The 17,398-nt window shown below is 41.7% G+C and overlaps 1 protein-coding gene and 1 long non-coding RNA gene across 7 annotated transcripts in view; one reads left to right on the top strand and one right to left on the bottom strand.

Moving 5' to 3' along the window:
• The window catches only part of Enox1 (ecto-NOX disulfide-thiol exchanger 1), a 562,201-nt gene that overhangs the window by 301,686 nt on the left and 243,117 nt on the right, over positions 1 to 17,398 (top strand). The gene's annotated exons all lie outside the window — the stretch shown is intronic.
• LOC128107142 (uncharacterized) lies at positions 3,090 to 10,038 on the bottom strand. The gene is made up of 3 exons (XR_008216980.1): positions 9,516 to 10,038; positions 5,163 to 5,236; positions 3,090 to 4,562 (listed from the first exon to the last, which is right to left on the bottom strand). It is a non-coding gene; the product is annotated as an uncharacterized LOC128107142 (long non-coding RNA).

Genomic DNA, 17,398 nt, shown 5'->3' with positions numbered 1-17,398 from the left:
TTAAATTAAGAAAAAAAGAAGGGGAAGATTCATCCTGAAATCATTTTCTCAGCAGCACATAGTCCTTCCTACTCACCTGCATACATACTTCTTGCATCCATCGTTCCTGAAGTGAAAATTCCTCTGTTGTTCATGTCCCCATGCTAGATAGTAAGCACAGAGCCTGGCGTATATGCAGCATGGATGAATATGTGCATGCATGAATCAAAGATAGCAAATTTATTAAAAACCAAGTTGTTTCCTCTTTGTTGTCTTTAAATGTATTTGACTCTGACTAGCACAATCAATGAATTCAGTCATTGTTAATCAGCAAAAGTATCCCACTTGCCACCTTAAAAGGAAGAATGTTACATCAACAATCAATCATGGGTTGGGAGAAGCCCACAGGGCCTTACCCGATTGGCTACTGGTGGACTCTGGGGGAAGTACAGTCATTGTCTTTAGTTTTAGACCCAGTGAGGTGCCCACTGGGCTCTAATAGACAGTTCCAAAACAGTCAACACCGTTGATTCTGGTTATGCTCTGTAGTTCTAAGCAAAACCAAAACCAAACCAAAACAAGTCTGAAAAGCAAGTAGAGAAGAGGGTGGGGTATTAGTTGAGATAGGACAGTATGAATAGAGAGTTGAAATTTATAGTAATCAGAGTGTACTTTATATGTGTACAAAAGTTTCAATGAACAAATTTCAATAAAAGCTTTAAAATACTTTTAAAGGGCATTAGCCTTCCAGAAATAATAGTAATTCAACCAAGATACACACACACACACACACACACACACGATATGAGGAGTAGCTTTCTGACCCTAAAAATAACAGAAAGTCTGTTGGTAGATAATTTATAGTGAGTGAAATAGGTGCTATGCTGTCGCCATTCAGTCTGTTGGTGTTTGAAGGCATTGTCGCTAATGCACACTGTATACATTTATCTTCATTAGTCATTCCAAGGAGATGGTTTCTGATGCAGGTGGGTGAGCTACTCCCAGGCATTTTAATTTGCCAGTTATTGTACCCATAGCTAAGAACAAATAGTGATTAGTTTCACATTTCGCTCACTGGGCAGCTTAATGTTCTTGTCACCTTATATTGAGTTTTAAATGTGCGAAGCACAAAGAATGTCAAACATATTTCTCAGGCATGCAGGGGTAGGGTCATTCCTAGCCATTTGAATTGCTTCACGATACAACAATTAAAGGATCTAGCGACTAGTAACAGCACAACATTACAAGATAATATAACAGAAGTGTATGGAAGATGGTACAATAAGTGCATAGGGTAGATTATTAAGTTGCAGATGGCTCTTTTAATTTTCTTTCACAAAAGCCCCCACTTGCTAGTATGTGGGATCTGCGTGCTGGCTTGCTGGGTTGGATTACTACCATTCAAAAAAAGAAAGAGCCCCTGGTGTAATCCCATTTATAAAATACCCTTTGCTTAAGCACTTTTCTTCTTTGAGTATTCTGAGGTGCCAGGGGTCACCCCAAACAGAGTGAGATGTAGTGATGGTTAGCATAATGAATATTCACTACCTTGCATATTGGGCAAGATGCTCTAGCCATTACTCACTGATGTGATTAAAACAAAACACCTTACCCTGCATGGTGGAAAAGTTCCCCTTGGAAAAGCCTAAAACATGGAGCAGTTTTGTCCCTGTTCTTTTGCTTAATTGTCTGGGAATCAAATTGTCTCATTTCTGGAGACTTAACCTAGTGCCATTGTTAGCAGAAAAGATTATTTATCGTTTCAAGTGGGCATGGGGAAATGTCAAGCACTCAGCATCCCAAATACAAACTTTATTTGTTTGTCTCTTAAAGAATTTGTTTGCATATAATGTTGTGTTCACACCACCGATAAGAGAAATGTATTTAATAACTACTCAGAATTAATATGCTGTAGTATGCATGGCTGCCTAATTTAATTTATCTCTGATTAAGCCTATTATGTTTGAGATCACTTTACAGAAGAGACTTTTGCCAGCTGTAAGCTTATTTGAATTGTAATATAAGTTAATAATGTGTGAAATAACCAGTGGTACCCACTTCTAAATGTTAATTGTGCCAGCTGACTTCCTGAGTCGATGCATGCCCAGATCATTCATTGACATTACTTAATATCTTGCATTAAAACCTGTATTATAAAAATGTGAAAATTTACTGTTTTAGTAGGCAAAGACAAATGCAATAGTCCTGCTTTAATTCCAAAACCCAGAAAAATGGTTATTGCATTATAAAGGGGAATTTGAAAAAAATCAATGATTAATTAATCATATAAAATGATATTGAAGATAATACTTGCATACCTCTCATGTGATTTCTGTTCTAAATATATTCCTTCATTATCAAATCATGGGTGAATCAAATGAAGCATTAACCTCAGAGACTTGGCAGTGATTTCCCCTAGCATCTGCCTTGGTATCTAGGCCATCAAGTGTCTTCAATAGATTCATCAGGAGAGAGAAGGGCCTTTGCTATTACTGCTTGGTGACTTAACTCTATATTATAGACCAAATTGTTCATCATGTTTATGGTATGCCAACTATGAATCACTGGCCAAACTAATTCTCCTATTAAATCTTTTAAGCGGTTATCTCCAAAACAGTTATTATGCTATATTCTCTTCATAGTAATCATTGGCCTGGTGCATAGTTCCATGCAACCTATAAATTGTATTGCTTCACATGTAAACTTAATTATCTATAAATGAATTTAGGTTTGATAATCTTATAGCTTCTTACCCAGACTTTTTTTCTTTCTTTCTTTCTTTTCTCCCAGTTTGGAATGCCTTCTCCTGCCATCTGATATAACTCTACCCAGCCATCCAGGCCCTCTTGAAATCTTGCATACCCATGGCAGGTTTTCTAACCATCTCAGGCCTTTGGCTACTTCCTCTGTAAACTTGTCTTGTAGTCAGTTGCTCCAGCCATCTTGTTTTTAAAAATAGTGATATCAATAGCTGGTGATGATTGATGATCAGAATGCAGATATGACAGGGGAGAAACATATGTAACACAAACCCTGTATGAATACATACATGTTTACTGCTCTAAAGGCAGTGGACTCTGGAAGAATAGATCCTTAAAAATGGGGCAGACTCATGCAATAGCCAACTTTATTGAGAACACTAGACAATTTATACTCTGAAAGTTAAGAAGAATCACATGAGTAAAGTGTATATTCACAAGGACAAACCACATGTGGCAAAGGCATATTTTTCCATAGAGGCATAAACAAATAACAATAGCCAGTTGTAATGAATAATCTAAAGCAAACACTCCTATCTGCTACACCTGGAAGAGGCATGAAAGCACATTCCAAGGACAATTCTCTGTTTTTGAAGAAACTGGGAAACTCTTGTCTTGTTTTCTTGGAGTTTTCTCACAAACATTTAGAATTCCTCTCATGCAACCCATTCTTGGACCATGTTCCAACACATACATATATGTGAACAAGTATAAGTAGTTTATATGTTTCATTTGTTCATATGAAGAAGATGTTGGCATGCTTGCTGCATTTTAAAAGGCAGAGTACATAGAGTGGATTTTGTTGTTGTTGTTAGAAGGGGCTGTTTGTACACCTGTAGTTTGAATCTTAGTAAATGTAAACTATTGTTTCCAAGAAACACTGAAATACTGATGGGTAATTAGAACATGCTTGCCACTGTGCTTCAGGCCTGTTGCATCAGGAAGGCATTTTTTTGTTGTTGTTGTTTAAAAAGCTAACCAGATGATTCCTCTAAGTAGCCAGAATTGAGATCTACTGGTATCAAGGAAACATAAATGTCATTAAATCCATTCATCCATCTGGTGCTTTATTGCTTTCTACAGCTGTTTAGCAGTGACAGAAGAGTACTTCTAATACAGGGATTGAAACTGCAGCTCTCTAATGGTGGTATCCATGTCGCATGCAGTCCTCCTCTCAAGCTGCCACTCAAGGTGACCCAGTTTGGGGACTGTAAGAGAGTACTCTAATAGAAGAGTCTAGCGTAGTGGGCCATCAGTCAGTCCCGGGCAAACCAAAACTGTTGTTTGCCCTACTGCCAACCCATTTGTGTGTTTGGATGGTACAGAACTGGGTTTTGATACATTTTCTTCTAGTAAGGAAAAGGGTACTGCTTTGGATAGACTTTTTAAATGGAAAGATAAAAACGGCTAAAACATTAAAACCTTAGCAGTCTGGAGAGAAAAGAGACACTGAGGAAAAAAGCAGGGGGTAAAAAAGAAAAACAACAGATTCTCAACGACTTTTTGAAATTAAAATGACATATCACAAGCATAAAAATATTCATTCACTGGTTATCTCTGGTATGTAGATTGATTAAGAAAGATTCTGTAATGAAGAAACCATGAAGAAAAAAATCCCAAATGTGTGTATATAATCAGCTATAAATCTATAAACTCCTTGAGGGTCACTGGTTTTTGTTTTTGTTTTTTTCTTAAATGAGAGAAGACTTCCAGCAACTGCATGGAGACTTGCCAACAGCTGAGTTCCGGTTCCTGTCAGGAACCCAGAAGCATCTTCATCTGCCGTACATCCTTTTCTTCCTAGCAACACTTAGCAGTCTCTCCCTTTGAGATACAAGTAAATGTCAATCACCTAATAGAAAGGGGAATGCATTTTCACTTTTAATAGTCTGATTTACATGATAGCATTAAAATGATCATGAGAATCCCTTTGAGTTGCATCTTGATGACATAACATGGTCCTGCAACCTGAGAATAAACTTATTCACTGTTGTCTCTTATTTTAGTTACATTGATCACTGAGCAGTCAGTCTGAGTGCCGCACAGTTGATTTATTTCATTCATTGATTGCCAAAATGGCCAGATGTGTTTCCAGCAATCTGACTGTCTTCATAACCAAATCAAATCAACTATGCAGCAATTCAGCCAACGGTTGAGTGTCCAGCTGTCCTAGATGCAACTAGCAATGAGATATTAAGCTATGCTTGGAAATGTCTAGTTTCGTTGAAATCATTATAGCTTTTTCTGCTGCTCTGTAATTTATATGCAGCTATAGGAGGAAGCATCGATAAATAAAAATGTTAGCAGGTTGTACTCTGACTTCTTCCTCAATGAAAATATCTAGCTAGATTTGTAAAACATGTTAGAATCAGACATTGACCATCAGCTCATTGCATCTTTTCATAGTCTGTTAATAGATGTTACCTGAGAGAAGTGAAACGAGGCCCTGTAGTCATATAAGTTCACATGATGCCAGATCAAACACGATCAAACAGGAGCTGTAGAGAAGAACATGTAGTTCTGACCCTCCAGAGTGGGAGAGGGGAGGGCAAGAGATGGAAGACCTTTTCGGTGAATATGTAGAGGGACTCCATCTGACCTCCTAGCTTCGTAGTTAAGCAAACTCCATCCAAAAATGTGAAGAAACTGACACAGCATCTCACTTCTCTTTGTCTAGGGGGCCTGCTTTCCTTTAACTACCCATAATCCTCTGTATGCACTTTCTCCCAGAAGGTGACTGACAAGAGTTTCCAGGTGGTCTGCTCATGGGAGTGAGAACTCTTCACTTTCCCTCCTGTGTTTTGAGAAACTGATGTAATAGCTCCTCAGTTGATGATTAGTTCCAACTTTTGGAGCCAAAGGTCAACTCATGGAAGGAGGTTTACTTTCCTCTGTCTGTCATCCCCTAGAAAACAGCAGAGCGCTCCAGAGATGACTCAGCCATACTGCACCGAAGTTCAGTTCCCAACTCCCACATCATCACCACCTGTCACTCCAGCTCTAGGGAATCTGATGCCCTCTTCTTACCTCCATAGTCACATGCTGTCACATACAAAGAGATACACACAAACACATAAATAAAAATAGACTCTTTCAAAAAAGGAAACAACCATGGATTAGGACAATTGGGCAGTGTATACCACTGCCCCTGCCCCCGACACACCCCAGAGTCCTGAGAGAGTTAGCATTTGATTTGTGTGAACACAGAAAGTTCTTTGGGCAAACAAACTGGGCCAGATTGAGCATATGTCAATGCCAGGTAAAGCTGTAAAAATGGAAATTTCTGGTGTTGTGAGACTGAACATGTGCAACTTTGTATTTTCCTATTCAAGAAATCTCAGCAAAATTATAGAAAATTGTTCTTAAATCTATAAAGTTGAGACGGAGAGAGCAGGTAAGAGAAAACAATTGATACCACTCAGAAGAGATGTCAGCCAATCTGAGGACGATGATAGCAACTGAGGAGTAGCTGAGGTATGTGGACAGAAGCCATGGAGTCCTCCTTTGGGAGCATCTCAGGGCTAAGAAAGACTCCAGAGGTGAGACTACCTAGACAGGATGATTGTATCATGTTGACAGGAACATTAGCACCTGGAGTAGTTACAAGGAGTAGTTAGCCTATACTCCCTGCCCCACAGCATGGAGCCACATCCCATCATCCCTCTTTACACCTTGAAAAGGAGTGATAGGCTGCACCAGTCAGAGATGCTTTGGACCCTGGGAACCAGACCTGGGGAAGGAGATGAGGCTGCACTGAGAAGGCAAGTGGAGCCCTCTTGCACTGCCCCCCTGGGGTACATGCATTAATCTTCCTAGGCAAGATTTTGAAGACCTGGAGAAACTGAGTGGCCCAAAGATTGGCATTTGGCATCTTACTCAAACAGCTAGATTCCAACCCAGTTGTCATCAGGGGTCAGCACACCTGTGCTGTGGATATCACTCAGTATAAATAAAATGCTGATTGGCCAGTAGGTAGGCAGGAAGTATAGGCAGGACAAGCAGAGAAGAGAATTCTGGGAACAGGAAGGCTGAGTCAGGAGACGCTACCAGTTGCCGCCATGAGTACCAACATGTAAGATACTGGTAAGCCACAAGCTATGTGGCAAGGTATAGATTTATAGAAATGGGTTAATTTAAGATAGAAGAACTAGATAACAAGAAACCTGCCACGGCCATACAGTTTGTAAGCAATATAAGTCTCTGTGTGTTTACTCTGTTGGGTCTGAGCGGCTACGGGACTGGCGGGCGAGAGAAATTTGTCCTGACAGTGGGCCGGGCAGGACTGGAGAAAAGTCTAGCTACACACCTAGCCCTATCCATGTTTTCCATGGAAACTACTCATTATCCCTAAAAACACAGGAATTACTTATTTCTGTATTTAAGTATATACTATTTATAAGAATGTCTTAATGTAGAGAGTCACTAGTCACTTAAATAGAACCCTCAATATAAAATAAAACATAAAGACCCAGAGAAAAAGAGAGAGAGACAGAGAGGAGAGCAGAGACAATGTTAAGGGGGCTGGGAGAGGATTACTTTGTGAAGTAAATGAAGGACTTTCAAAAATCTGTAGCATCTTTCAGAAAGATGAAAAACACTACTATAGTCATCACATAAAATAAACATTCTATAAGAAATGAAAAAATCGGGAAATAAATATATATATCTAATAAAAATTTTATATAAGTATAATTTATATTATATGCACACAAAAATATACATATAGTAAATAGATGTACATATGTATAATAAATATATATGTAAATACAAATATATGCACACACACACACACACACACACACACACACACATATATTTGAATGTGGAAAATAAAGTCAAGTAGATTTCCCAGAAGCAACTTAGCAAGCAGTGATAGAGGATGGGATGGGGTTGAGGTAAAAAAATAAATAAAATAAAACCAGTGAATTAATCCATAAGGTTCAATATTTTTCCAAAGGAGTTCCAGAAAGAGAAAAAGAACAACTCTGTGGGATACAAGATAAAAGATAATAAAAGAAGACATTTCAAGGGAGAACCACAGGTGTCTACAGATGTAAAGGGACAAAAAAGTGCCCAGAACATTGGATAAAAAAGGCCCTCATTATAATGGTGCTTAGTGTGAAACTTCAAAACAGCAGGATTAAAAAGAAGCTTCCAGACCCTTCAGAAAAATCACAGAAGTCTCACATGAAAGGGCAGGAATACCAATGGTGTGAGCCTTCTCAACTGTGGCACTGGAAGCCAGCAGGCACTGGAGTACAGCGTAAAACTCCTAGGAGAAAAAATTCCTCCTTACTTACAGTTCATTCAACCAGGCGAACTGGCAAATAAGCTTGAGTCGAGTTAAGACATATGCATGGTCTCAGCAAATGTGCCTCCCATGGACTTTCCTAGGAAACAGCTAGGAAATGTGCTGCCCTTAACACAAGGATGTGAATGAGAGGACAGGATGGCGAGGGGTCCCGGACAGGGGGATCCAACGCAGAAGAGCACAGAGAATTATCAGCACAGTACTGTTTAGAAGAAGGCCCTGGTCAACAGGTGGGACCACCTTTAAACCAGACAGACTGCTCAGGCCTCTTGCTGGGAAATGGGTCTGACAGATGAACTGCTTGGCTTGACCTTCTGAGAAGGAGTTTCAATAAGGGTTTTGTAGTTCTTTTGGATAGCTTAAAAACATTTTAATAAGCCCAAAGAGTAAAAGGCAATAGGTGTATCAGAAGTGAACCCTTCTATTTGACTCTGTTGTGCACAAGACTACATGGATATAACAGTGTAAATAGAATATTCATATAATCCCAAATTGCCTGACACACTGGAAAATAAGGGAAGAAAACTATCTTGTTGGGAGGTGGTGATGGGATAAGAATGGTCAGGTTTTTGTTTTTTTTTTCATTTTACATATTAGTAAGTTATGGTATAATGTCTAAATGGTATGATTTTAAAAATATCAGTGCATAAGCTACTTAAATAAAAGAAAGCAAATATAAGAGTTGGAAGGTGAAAGTAGTGTCCTCTGTGATGGGACTGGATCTGGTAGAGGTCGGGGTCAGATCAGAGTTACTTACTAATGAGTCTTCCTGCGCTTGGACAAGATTGTCGATGAACCAAACTGAGAACAATGGAGGGGGGGGCAAAAGTCCTATATTATAAGAAGTTGCTCATTTTAGCAAATGGATACTTTTCATAATAAAAAATTAGAGGAGGAAAGAAAAGAAGGAATGAAAGAAAACAAGAAGAGAGAAAAGACTTAAAAGTTAACAAAAGACGAGAGTGGTCTCCTCTGAGAGCAAGAAGGGGTTTAGCAGAGTGGTGAGGAGTCATTACTGGCATGTTTCAGTTATAAGTCTTGCAGTATTGCTATGGACATAGCACTGTGATGAATATTGAGTTGCATTATAAGTTAGTAGAATCACAAATAGAAGTTATATAACGAAGGTGTATACACACACCAAATAAAAGTGAGAGCATGATGCCTGGTGCTAGTGTCTTCCAGAGCTCCTTTGTTTCATGTCTAACAACAAAGTAAGTACCCAGGACCCTCTGCTATACTTACTGCAGCTGACATTTCCTGTCATCTGTACCAACTCTCCACGTTCTGTATTTGAACTATACTCGACTAATTGGTGATCCCTTATGGGACTCATAAAGTCTCTATTTTCCTTCACCTGGATCTTTACATAAAGTGCAGTTATTGCTCACACTGTGCTCACCCTCCAAACTCCTGACACTCAAGCTCACACCTACCAGTCATCACTTCCCACCTTCCCTGCTCACCTCCATTCCCTGGATACTTGAACTGTTTCCTCTAGGCTCCAATTCCTCCATGAGGGATTTGTGAGGCCTTCACAGCCTGGTACTGCCTTTGGCACCACCTCCCACACACTGCTGTGAATCATGGGAGTGTCTCCCTTCCCCTGTCTTTGTAAGGGACCTGGAAGGTCACAGGAGCAGGCAGCTTCCTACACTGTTTCTTTTTCCTTCTGTGCTGCCTGGGAGAGCACTGATCTAACCTACGTATTGCCTCGGATATTAATTAAATGAGTAAACTAATCTTTTATTAAATGTGAAATCTGTTCAATCATATGGCCCAGCACTAAACATCTGCATCTACATAAATAAATATTACCAGTCAGTAAAAACGCTTTTCTTTTGGTTTTCGGGAGGGTCACACGTGTTCCCTCCAAGGAGGGGTCTTCTGCACAGAGACTGCAGGATAAACTGTTATCAGAGACTTCTGTTTATGCTGCCTTCATGGGGGATATGGAAAAATTGTCATCTTGGAGGTTCACGGTTTAGTTTGATGAAGTAGGAGTTGCAGATGGCCTCTGGACTGAAATTGTAGGCCAAATGGCACCTGGGCCTCCAGGCAAAGACATCACCCTGGCCTGATGCACAGCAGTGCTGGCTGAGATGGACCAGGAATGGCAAGAGCACTAATATGAAAAAAGAAGTCCAGAAATCCCCAAGGCTGTATCGAAGTCACCTAAGGTTGGGGTAGAGCCATGGTTCTCAACCTTCCTAATGCTGTGACATGTTGTGGTAACCCCAACCATAAAATTAATTCATTGCTACTTCATAACTGTAATTTTGCTACTGTTATGAATCATGATGTAAGGTATCTGATATGAAGGATATCTGATATGTGACGCCCATGAAAAAGCCTTTCAACCCCCAAAGGGGTCACAACCCACAGGTTGAGAACCACTTGGTAGAGTCTTGAAACCCTGAATCCACACGGCACAGACCTTGTTTAGGTCCCTTCATGTTCAATCAGGTTTTATTCTACCATCCCAAATCTCTAAATAGCCACTCAAAATGACCATCTAACAAATCTGAAACATTCATTATTAAAGTAACACAATGCCCAGCACTGTTATGGTGCATGCAAATATCGGGAGAGTGTCCTTTGGAAAGAATGCAGTAGATCCACTAAGTCCTGGCATAGTGAGGCCTTTAGCACCACAGGCTGCTGCAAGAAAAAATTAGTGTGGAGCAGGAAGTCCTCAACTCCCACCCTTCCCGTGAGGACCTCCCTACAGCTGTGCTGATAATTTCATGCAGTCCCACATTTCCCGGCTGCTTCTCCACAAACATCCATCCCTATCTTTTTTGCTTGCCTGTGATTTCTCTTTAATGGAAAGCCATGTAATAAAGGATTTTGCCTCTTTCTTTACTCCTTTTCTTTCAGTTTTTCTGGAATAACATGCTGAATTAATTTGCATGAAGACAGTTTCTTTGCATAGGCCAGTTTTAGAAGGCCACACGAGTCTAAGGAAATTGTCTCTGAGACCAGGGGCATGCCAGAGAAGGACTAACTTTTTATTGTGTATATCTTACCAAGCATATCTCTTCCTTTTTTACTTTATTTTTATTGTTGTGTATATGTCTGTGGGGGTGAGCCTTCAGTTGTTGGTCCCTCCTTTCACCTTGTTTGAGGCAGGGTCACTTTGTTGCTCACTACTGTGTGCAGGCTAGCTGGCACACAGCTCCTAGGGATCTTCCCATCTCTGCCTCCATGTCACCACAGAGGCAGTGGGATCCAGACATGCACTGCCGTGCCTGGCATTACGTAGTTTCTGGGGATTCGAACCCAGGCCCTCACACTTGCTCATCGAACACTTTATCCACCAAGTGTCTCTCCAGCTCTCATATATCCCTTTTAAAAAATAAAAGAGTAGTTTAAGAGAGCCCCTTTACAAATGTTTTATAAGTAGCTGTAACAACTTTGCCAGCCACATAAGCAATACCCTTTATGTGTAGTCCTAAGAATGCACTTCTTAACTTCTCTCCTTTTCCAGAAGTCAGGTTGTAAATGGGCTGCTGTTTGTGTCCACAAACTTACCAGATTACAAATTCTTTACCAACTGTGTCTGTTTCTCATCTGAACAATGCCATCTGTGCTTAGGTTGTGCTGGAATTAAACATTGGTTTTCGGCCAGATACATTTTTCCAACTTTTCAGCAAGGTGACCCAGGATAGGTCTTGGGTCTCCATTCTCTTCTGAGTAAGATTGGGAAAAAATTTCCCATGCACAGACAGTAATTGAAGAACAGGCCCAGATGTGTGTGTGTGGTGACTCTCAGTGGCTGGTTCAAGACAGGGCTTCAACATCAGGTTCTGTCCCTGCAGAAGGTCACCAGAGTGAAGATTCCCGGTGGTGCTTTTAATCACTAGCTACTAAAAGTGTGGCCACAGTATCACCAGGAAGTTTATTAGAGCTACAAAGTCTTGGCCTGGCCTGCTCTGATGGATCAGCCTTTGTACTGTGCACTGGACCGCCATGCCTATGCACAGGAAGTCTGAGTAACATTTTCTACCTGTAGAATTTTAGGAAGTCTATAAATCTTATTTCTGATTTTTAAATTTTTTCTGTCCTATGGACTTGAGTGGAGACAAGTTCTCCTGGTGATAGCAAATTGCTTAGAAGTAGTAAATAATTCTCTGAGCTCTACTTTGGCAGACCAGATGATTCCTGTCTAGATAATGCCTGTTCTTACCCCTCTGCCTCTTTCTGTCAGCTTCCTCCAGCCTGGAGAGTCTCCCCATCCTAAACACTAGAGACACCACACCTGTACCTCACGGTCTGCCAAAATCTCAAACCAGCCAATCCCAAGCCTTCCTCCACGACTCACCTGTTCTTTCCCAGGAAGAACAATCTCAGCTCACTTTCTCTGCCTCCCGACCAGTGTGACACTTCCCCGTGAGCCTCTGGATACCCTGAAATACCCCTTAACACCCATTTGGGGTATTATAGCCTGTTGTCATTATCATGGCTGTCATTTGCTGAGCTGTGGGCGTCCCCATATAGGAATAAAACCTGCAATTGTAGTTACACGCTAGAATAAAGCTGCCCTTCACACTTTTTAGCAGCTACTTTTCAAGCCTTTTAGAGCAGCAAGGGTGGCCCACAAAGCCAGGTGTCCTAGACAGGTACAACCAACAGTAGGAAACTCTACAAGAATGCTAAGCTTCATTATCAGCCTGAACTAGCTTTTAAATAAAGATGATAGCTGTGTCCAAGGCTGTAAATCTGCTTAATGTGCCATGACTGTGTTGAAGGCCAGTGGTACTCCTTAGCAAGCTTTGAACACCTCAGACACTGCCATTGCAAAAGATTAAGCCATCTAGGACAAAGGAACCATTTGAATCAAAGCACACAAACTTATTTACCATATTCAAAAATGCCAGGGAAACAAATATATCCATTGATTTTCCCTGTAGTTTCTTAATATATATGCTTCAGATAGAACCCCCCCCCACACACACACACACAGCCTGACCAGGGAGCAGCTGTTATGTAAGCAACTCCTTGCTCACCTTTGTACTTCCCTCTTGTCTCCAGTTCTGAGGAGAATCTGATTGTGTGGAGGTGAGCTCGCCAAAATTGTCAGTGCTGGCAGATGTTAATGTAAACTAGACTTTCTATGATCTGATCCAATGGGTAGAAAAAGAACCCCTCTAAAAATTATTCCATGTTTACTAGAAGCAATTGTTTTTTTTTTTCTCTTAGATAAGTTCTTTTACCATAATTTTATTAAGTAATTACAGTTTGGTTGGTAGTTTTGGTTAGGACTGCTACTAGAAGAGGAAAAATATGAATTGTCTTGTGGCCATCAGAGTAATTTTCATTAAAAAATAACTTCATTTGTTAAGATCATAATTAAGAGTCAGCTCCAACCCCTGGGTACATCATGCACAACACAATGATACTGCCAGCCAGTGTCTACAAAGAACTTGTTTGCCTGCATGTCTGACAAATGTCACCTGAAACCAGGGGCTTGTTCCTTGAAGTGTTTTGTTTGATGGTTCCTTCACTGTTTTCCAAGAAACCTCATTTGCTCAAGGGAGCCTGGCCCTGGGAAAGGGTGTTTGCATCTGCTTAAGAAAGTGTGCCTGAAATAGTGACTTATTTGGAACTGGGAACAGAATGGAATGGGAAGGACAGATGAGCCAGTTTGAGCCAGCAAAGAACAACCTGGCCCTCCAGACTCTTATAAAAGGGGCTGTGAGCAAAGCACTTTGTGGAGCCTGGAGCCAGTAAGACCCGTCTCCACTCAGCAGGCCTTGTCTCTGTACAAAACCCTTTCTCTAACAGTGTCATAAGGTACACGTTTGCATTTTAAGCTCCACTTAAACTCCTGTTATGGTGCGGGTTTCCCGATTCAGCCCTGCAGACTCCATTGCAGAGACTGCTCTCCAAGGTATGTTGCCCATTTGAAACTCAGTCAAGTTCTGTGGATGGCCTCGGGATGTTCGCCGCTGGTGATGGGATCCAAATCACAGTGCTTTCTCTGTTGCCAGGAGAGTTGGCATGTATGCTGATGCATGGGCTACCTGAAGAGAGGGCTTGGGCTCTGCTGCTTTCTCACTGAGCTGAAAACAAACTAGCAGTCAAGGAAATGGTGGGTGGGGGGAGCTCATCTCCTATCTAGAGGAATGCAGAATGAACTGCGGACTAATCCAAAAGCAGCCAACTCCTGCCACTGTGTGGCTTTTGGGTCTGTGCCTTTCCTGTTTCTTCCACTCTTTCTTTTGGTCTCCTCACTTTTCTACCCAATGGAATCGAGTTCATTTGTTTATTTTCATAGCCTGAAGCCTTGTAACTCTGAGCTGGCAAAGCTGATGAGAGAGAGGCTCTTTAAATCTTAAAATCCTGAAGTTAGATTAATTTGTATTTTATTAATCTTTCTCTTGTGTTTAAGAAGGAGAAAAGAAGAAGAAACAAAGAAACCATTGGCCACATTTAAAACTGGCAGGGTTAAGTGTGGATTGAGTCCTGTTTAGATACGGGGGTAATGAGAATCGTACCTTCTAAAAAAAAATTTAAATCTATCTTTGCACAATTAGCAAATTATTAAGTGACCTTTCCTTCAGTGTCTTCAAGCAATTGCCTGTTCCCACTAATAGGAGAACATGTTTTACCAGGTTCACGTTGATTAATTGACAAATGCTGATAAAATCAAAGCAGCGTGGAAACCCAGTGCACCAACAGCAACATAAATTACATTTGTTCAATAATGTTCCAAGTGGCTATGCGCCTATGCTTTACCTTTCAATAAATAGCACTGTCTTCATTGAAACATCCATTGTGGAAATTTATCTCTGAGGAGGACTGTCAGGCTGCATGCACAGCCTGAGCCCAACATTTCTATATCTATACATGGTTTTAGCTCTATTAAAACCATTGATGGCTGTGATTATTCAAAAAGGATGCATTATACTTTGTATGAAAATGACATAGTTTAATATAGTACTTGGAAAATCATACACCCTCAAGTGACTTTCATTTGCCTTATTTTTTTTTTTTTATTTTTAGCATCAACTACGAGAAATGTTCTAAACAAATTGCCTTATGTCACTCATAAAGAGCATCGCCTTCTTGGCTCACTGCCAGGGAGCTTCTGGGTGCCACTGAGGTGCTTTTAGCTGGACTGTGCTCCTGTATGCTTGAGACATGGGGATGCCTGTCAAACCCAGGCTCCTGCTTTCAATAGGAATGAGTTGCTGTCTGCAAGGGTCTCATGTACCATGTCAAACCCAAAAGTCTAGACAATTCCAGCAGGAAAAAGAAGAGCTTCAATAGATAGGAGAGTCTGTCCCACTGGGTGCTACTTCTCTTCTGTTGTTTTTCATACCCCTGGGATAGACTTTCATACTCTAGTGAAAGATGGCCTTTAGAAATGCCCAGTTCCCCCACACTACCAATGCCTGCCTTATGTAGATTGTGCTTGCAGCCCCACTCTCTGAAATCATTCCTCACTCTGTACTCATGGACCACGTCCCCAATTCTGACACTGTTAAGTTTGACACATGGCTGTTGTGACAATGACTCTTAAAAAAATACATATTAAAAGGAAATCGCTTCCTTCAAACATGGTTTTCTTTTCTAGAATCAAAGAGTGTTGGAGTAAACATCCTTGAAGCATCTAATGCAAACCTTGTTTTCTGTTGTAAACTGAAAATGCTGTGACCAGCCCAGGGTCCCACAGTGAGTCAGGAACCAACCAGGGACTAAGACTGGCCCAAATCTCTTGATCTTGGGAAAGTCCTTGGGACCTGCCTCAGGGCTACACCCTTGGGGAAGACAAGCAGCCGGCCTGGGTCCAACAGTCATCGTGTTCAGTGTGGAGAGGGAAGAAGTGACTTTACCAAGGCATGCCCGCCCCCCCAGTCTTTCCTCCTGGCAGCTTCTCTATGTAGATGGCCTGAAGGCAGTGACTGATGCTCTTTTCACATGTCTCTTGCATCTACATCCTGTAAGACCTGTCAGGGATGAGTTCACTTGGTTTTATGGACTGTGAATGAGCCAAGTGATGCTTCTGTGGGTGGCTCTCAGTTCTGACTCTTCTCATATGCTTTGGTTGGGTGAGGCACGCCAGTTTTCTCGCCACCCCTGCCTTTGTCTAGAACTCCAGAGAAAGCAAAGGACTCTCCCACTGACCATTCTTTCACTGGAGGGACATTGTCTCACTCTCCTTGGTCTCTGACAGACGAGAGGCACGATACAGACATCAGGTCAGCAGCAAGTCTTCATTCCCACTCCTAAGAGGGTGATGAAGATGCTGTATGCAGATGATAGTTCCTCTTCCTTCTAGCAGATCCAGGTACTGGTTGCCATCTTTGCCGTCCCTAGAGCTGGTTGCCTCTGTGGACCTCCTCCCTCCCTTCCCCCAGCTCGTGTGACCTTTGAAGAAGAATGGGAAAAGATGCAGTCACACTATGCCCTTCTTCATACAAAAGCAGTTGTCCCCCATCATGGGCATACTGTGCTGGTGCTCCCCTGGGTTTCTGCTTTGGTAGCACAGAGGCTCTCTGCATCCTCTGCTTCTTCTCAGCAGGTTTCCTAAGCATTCCAAGTCCCAACAATTTAACAGCCTGCTGGCTTGAGAATTTTGCCCCGTGTTAAGCAATGCACACCTAAACATTTTAAATATGTGGGCATGCCTTTGTGGGCATGTGGTATATGGATGTGTGTGTGTGTGTGTGTGTGTGTGTGTGTGTGTGTGTGTGTGTGTATGTGTATGTTCATGTGCAGCATATGTACATGTGTGCATCTGTGTGTTGAGGCTAGAGGTCAATGTCCTGGGACTACATCAGTCATTCTCCACTCGCCACTTACTTTTTGAGGCAGGGTCTCTCCCTGAACCTAGAGCTGACCAATTCAGCTATACTGGCTAGCCAGAGACTCCATGGTGCCTTCTGTCTTCTCTCTCCAGTGCTGAGATTACAGACCTGTGTGGCTCTGACTGGGCTTACATGGGTTCTGGAGGAGTGAACTTGGATCCTCATGCTTGAGTGTTATGGACAGAGCCATCTCCCAGCCCCAGAAGTAAATCTGTTTTAAACATGGAATTTGAAAATGTTGGTGTGGGCAAGCTGGTTTGTTTCTGGTCCTTGGAACGCCTCCTTTGCCTGGTTTAATCCTGTAAGACTCAGCTCATGCGTCTCTTCTGCTGAGTTCCCAGCCGTCCTCTGCCCATGTCTCACTCTTGGTCACATGGTTGCAAAGCAGCTTATTCCAGCAGCACCAGGGGATAGCATTTATCTCCAGGATATTAGAGCCAGTTGTATCCACATGTCCCCCTGCCCAGTGTGTCCACAGGGGCAGTGTCTGATTAATCTTACATCATCTGCCCAGGGCCTAGTGGAGGCTGTAC

Source organism: Peromyscus californicus, unplaced genomic scaffold, assembly GCF_007827085.1.
Source record: "Peromyscus californicus insignis strain IS unplaced genomic scaffold, ASM782708v3 Scaffold_12__1_contigs__length_115047231, whole genome shotgun sequence".
In the NCBI taxonomy this organism is placed as follows: Eukaryota; Metazoa; Chordata; class Mammalia; order Rodentia; family Cricetidae; genus Peromyscus; species Peromyscus californicus.
Note: the sequence above shows the minus strand (reverse complement) of the source record. Positions and strands in the feature narration are given on the sequence as shown.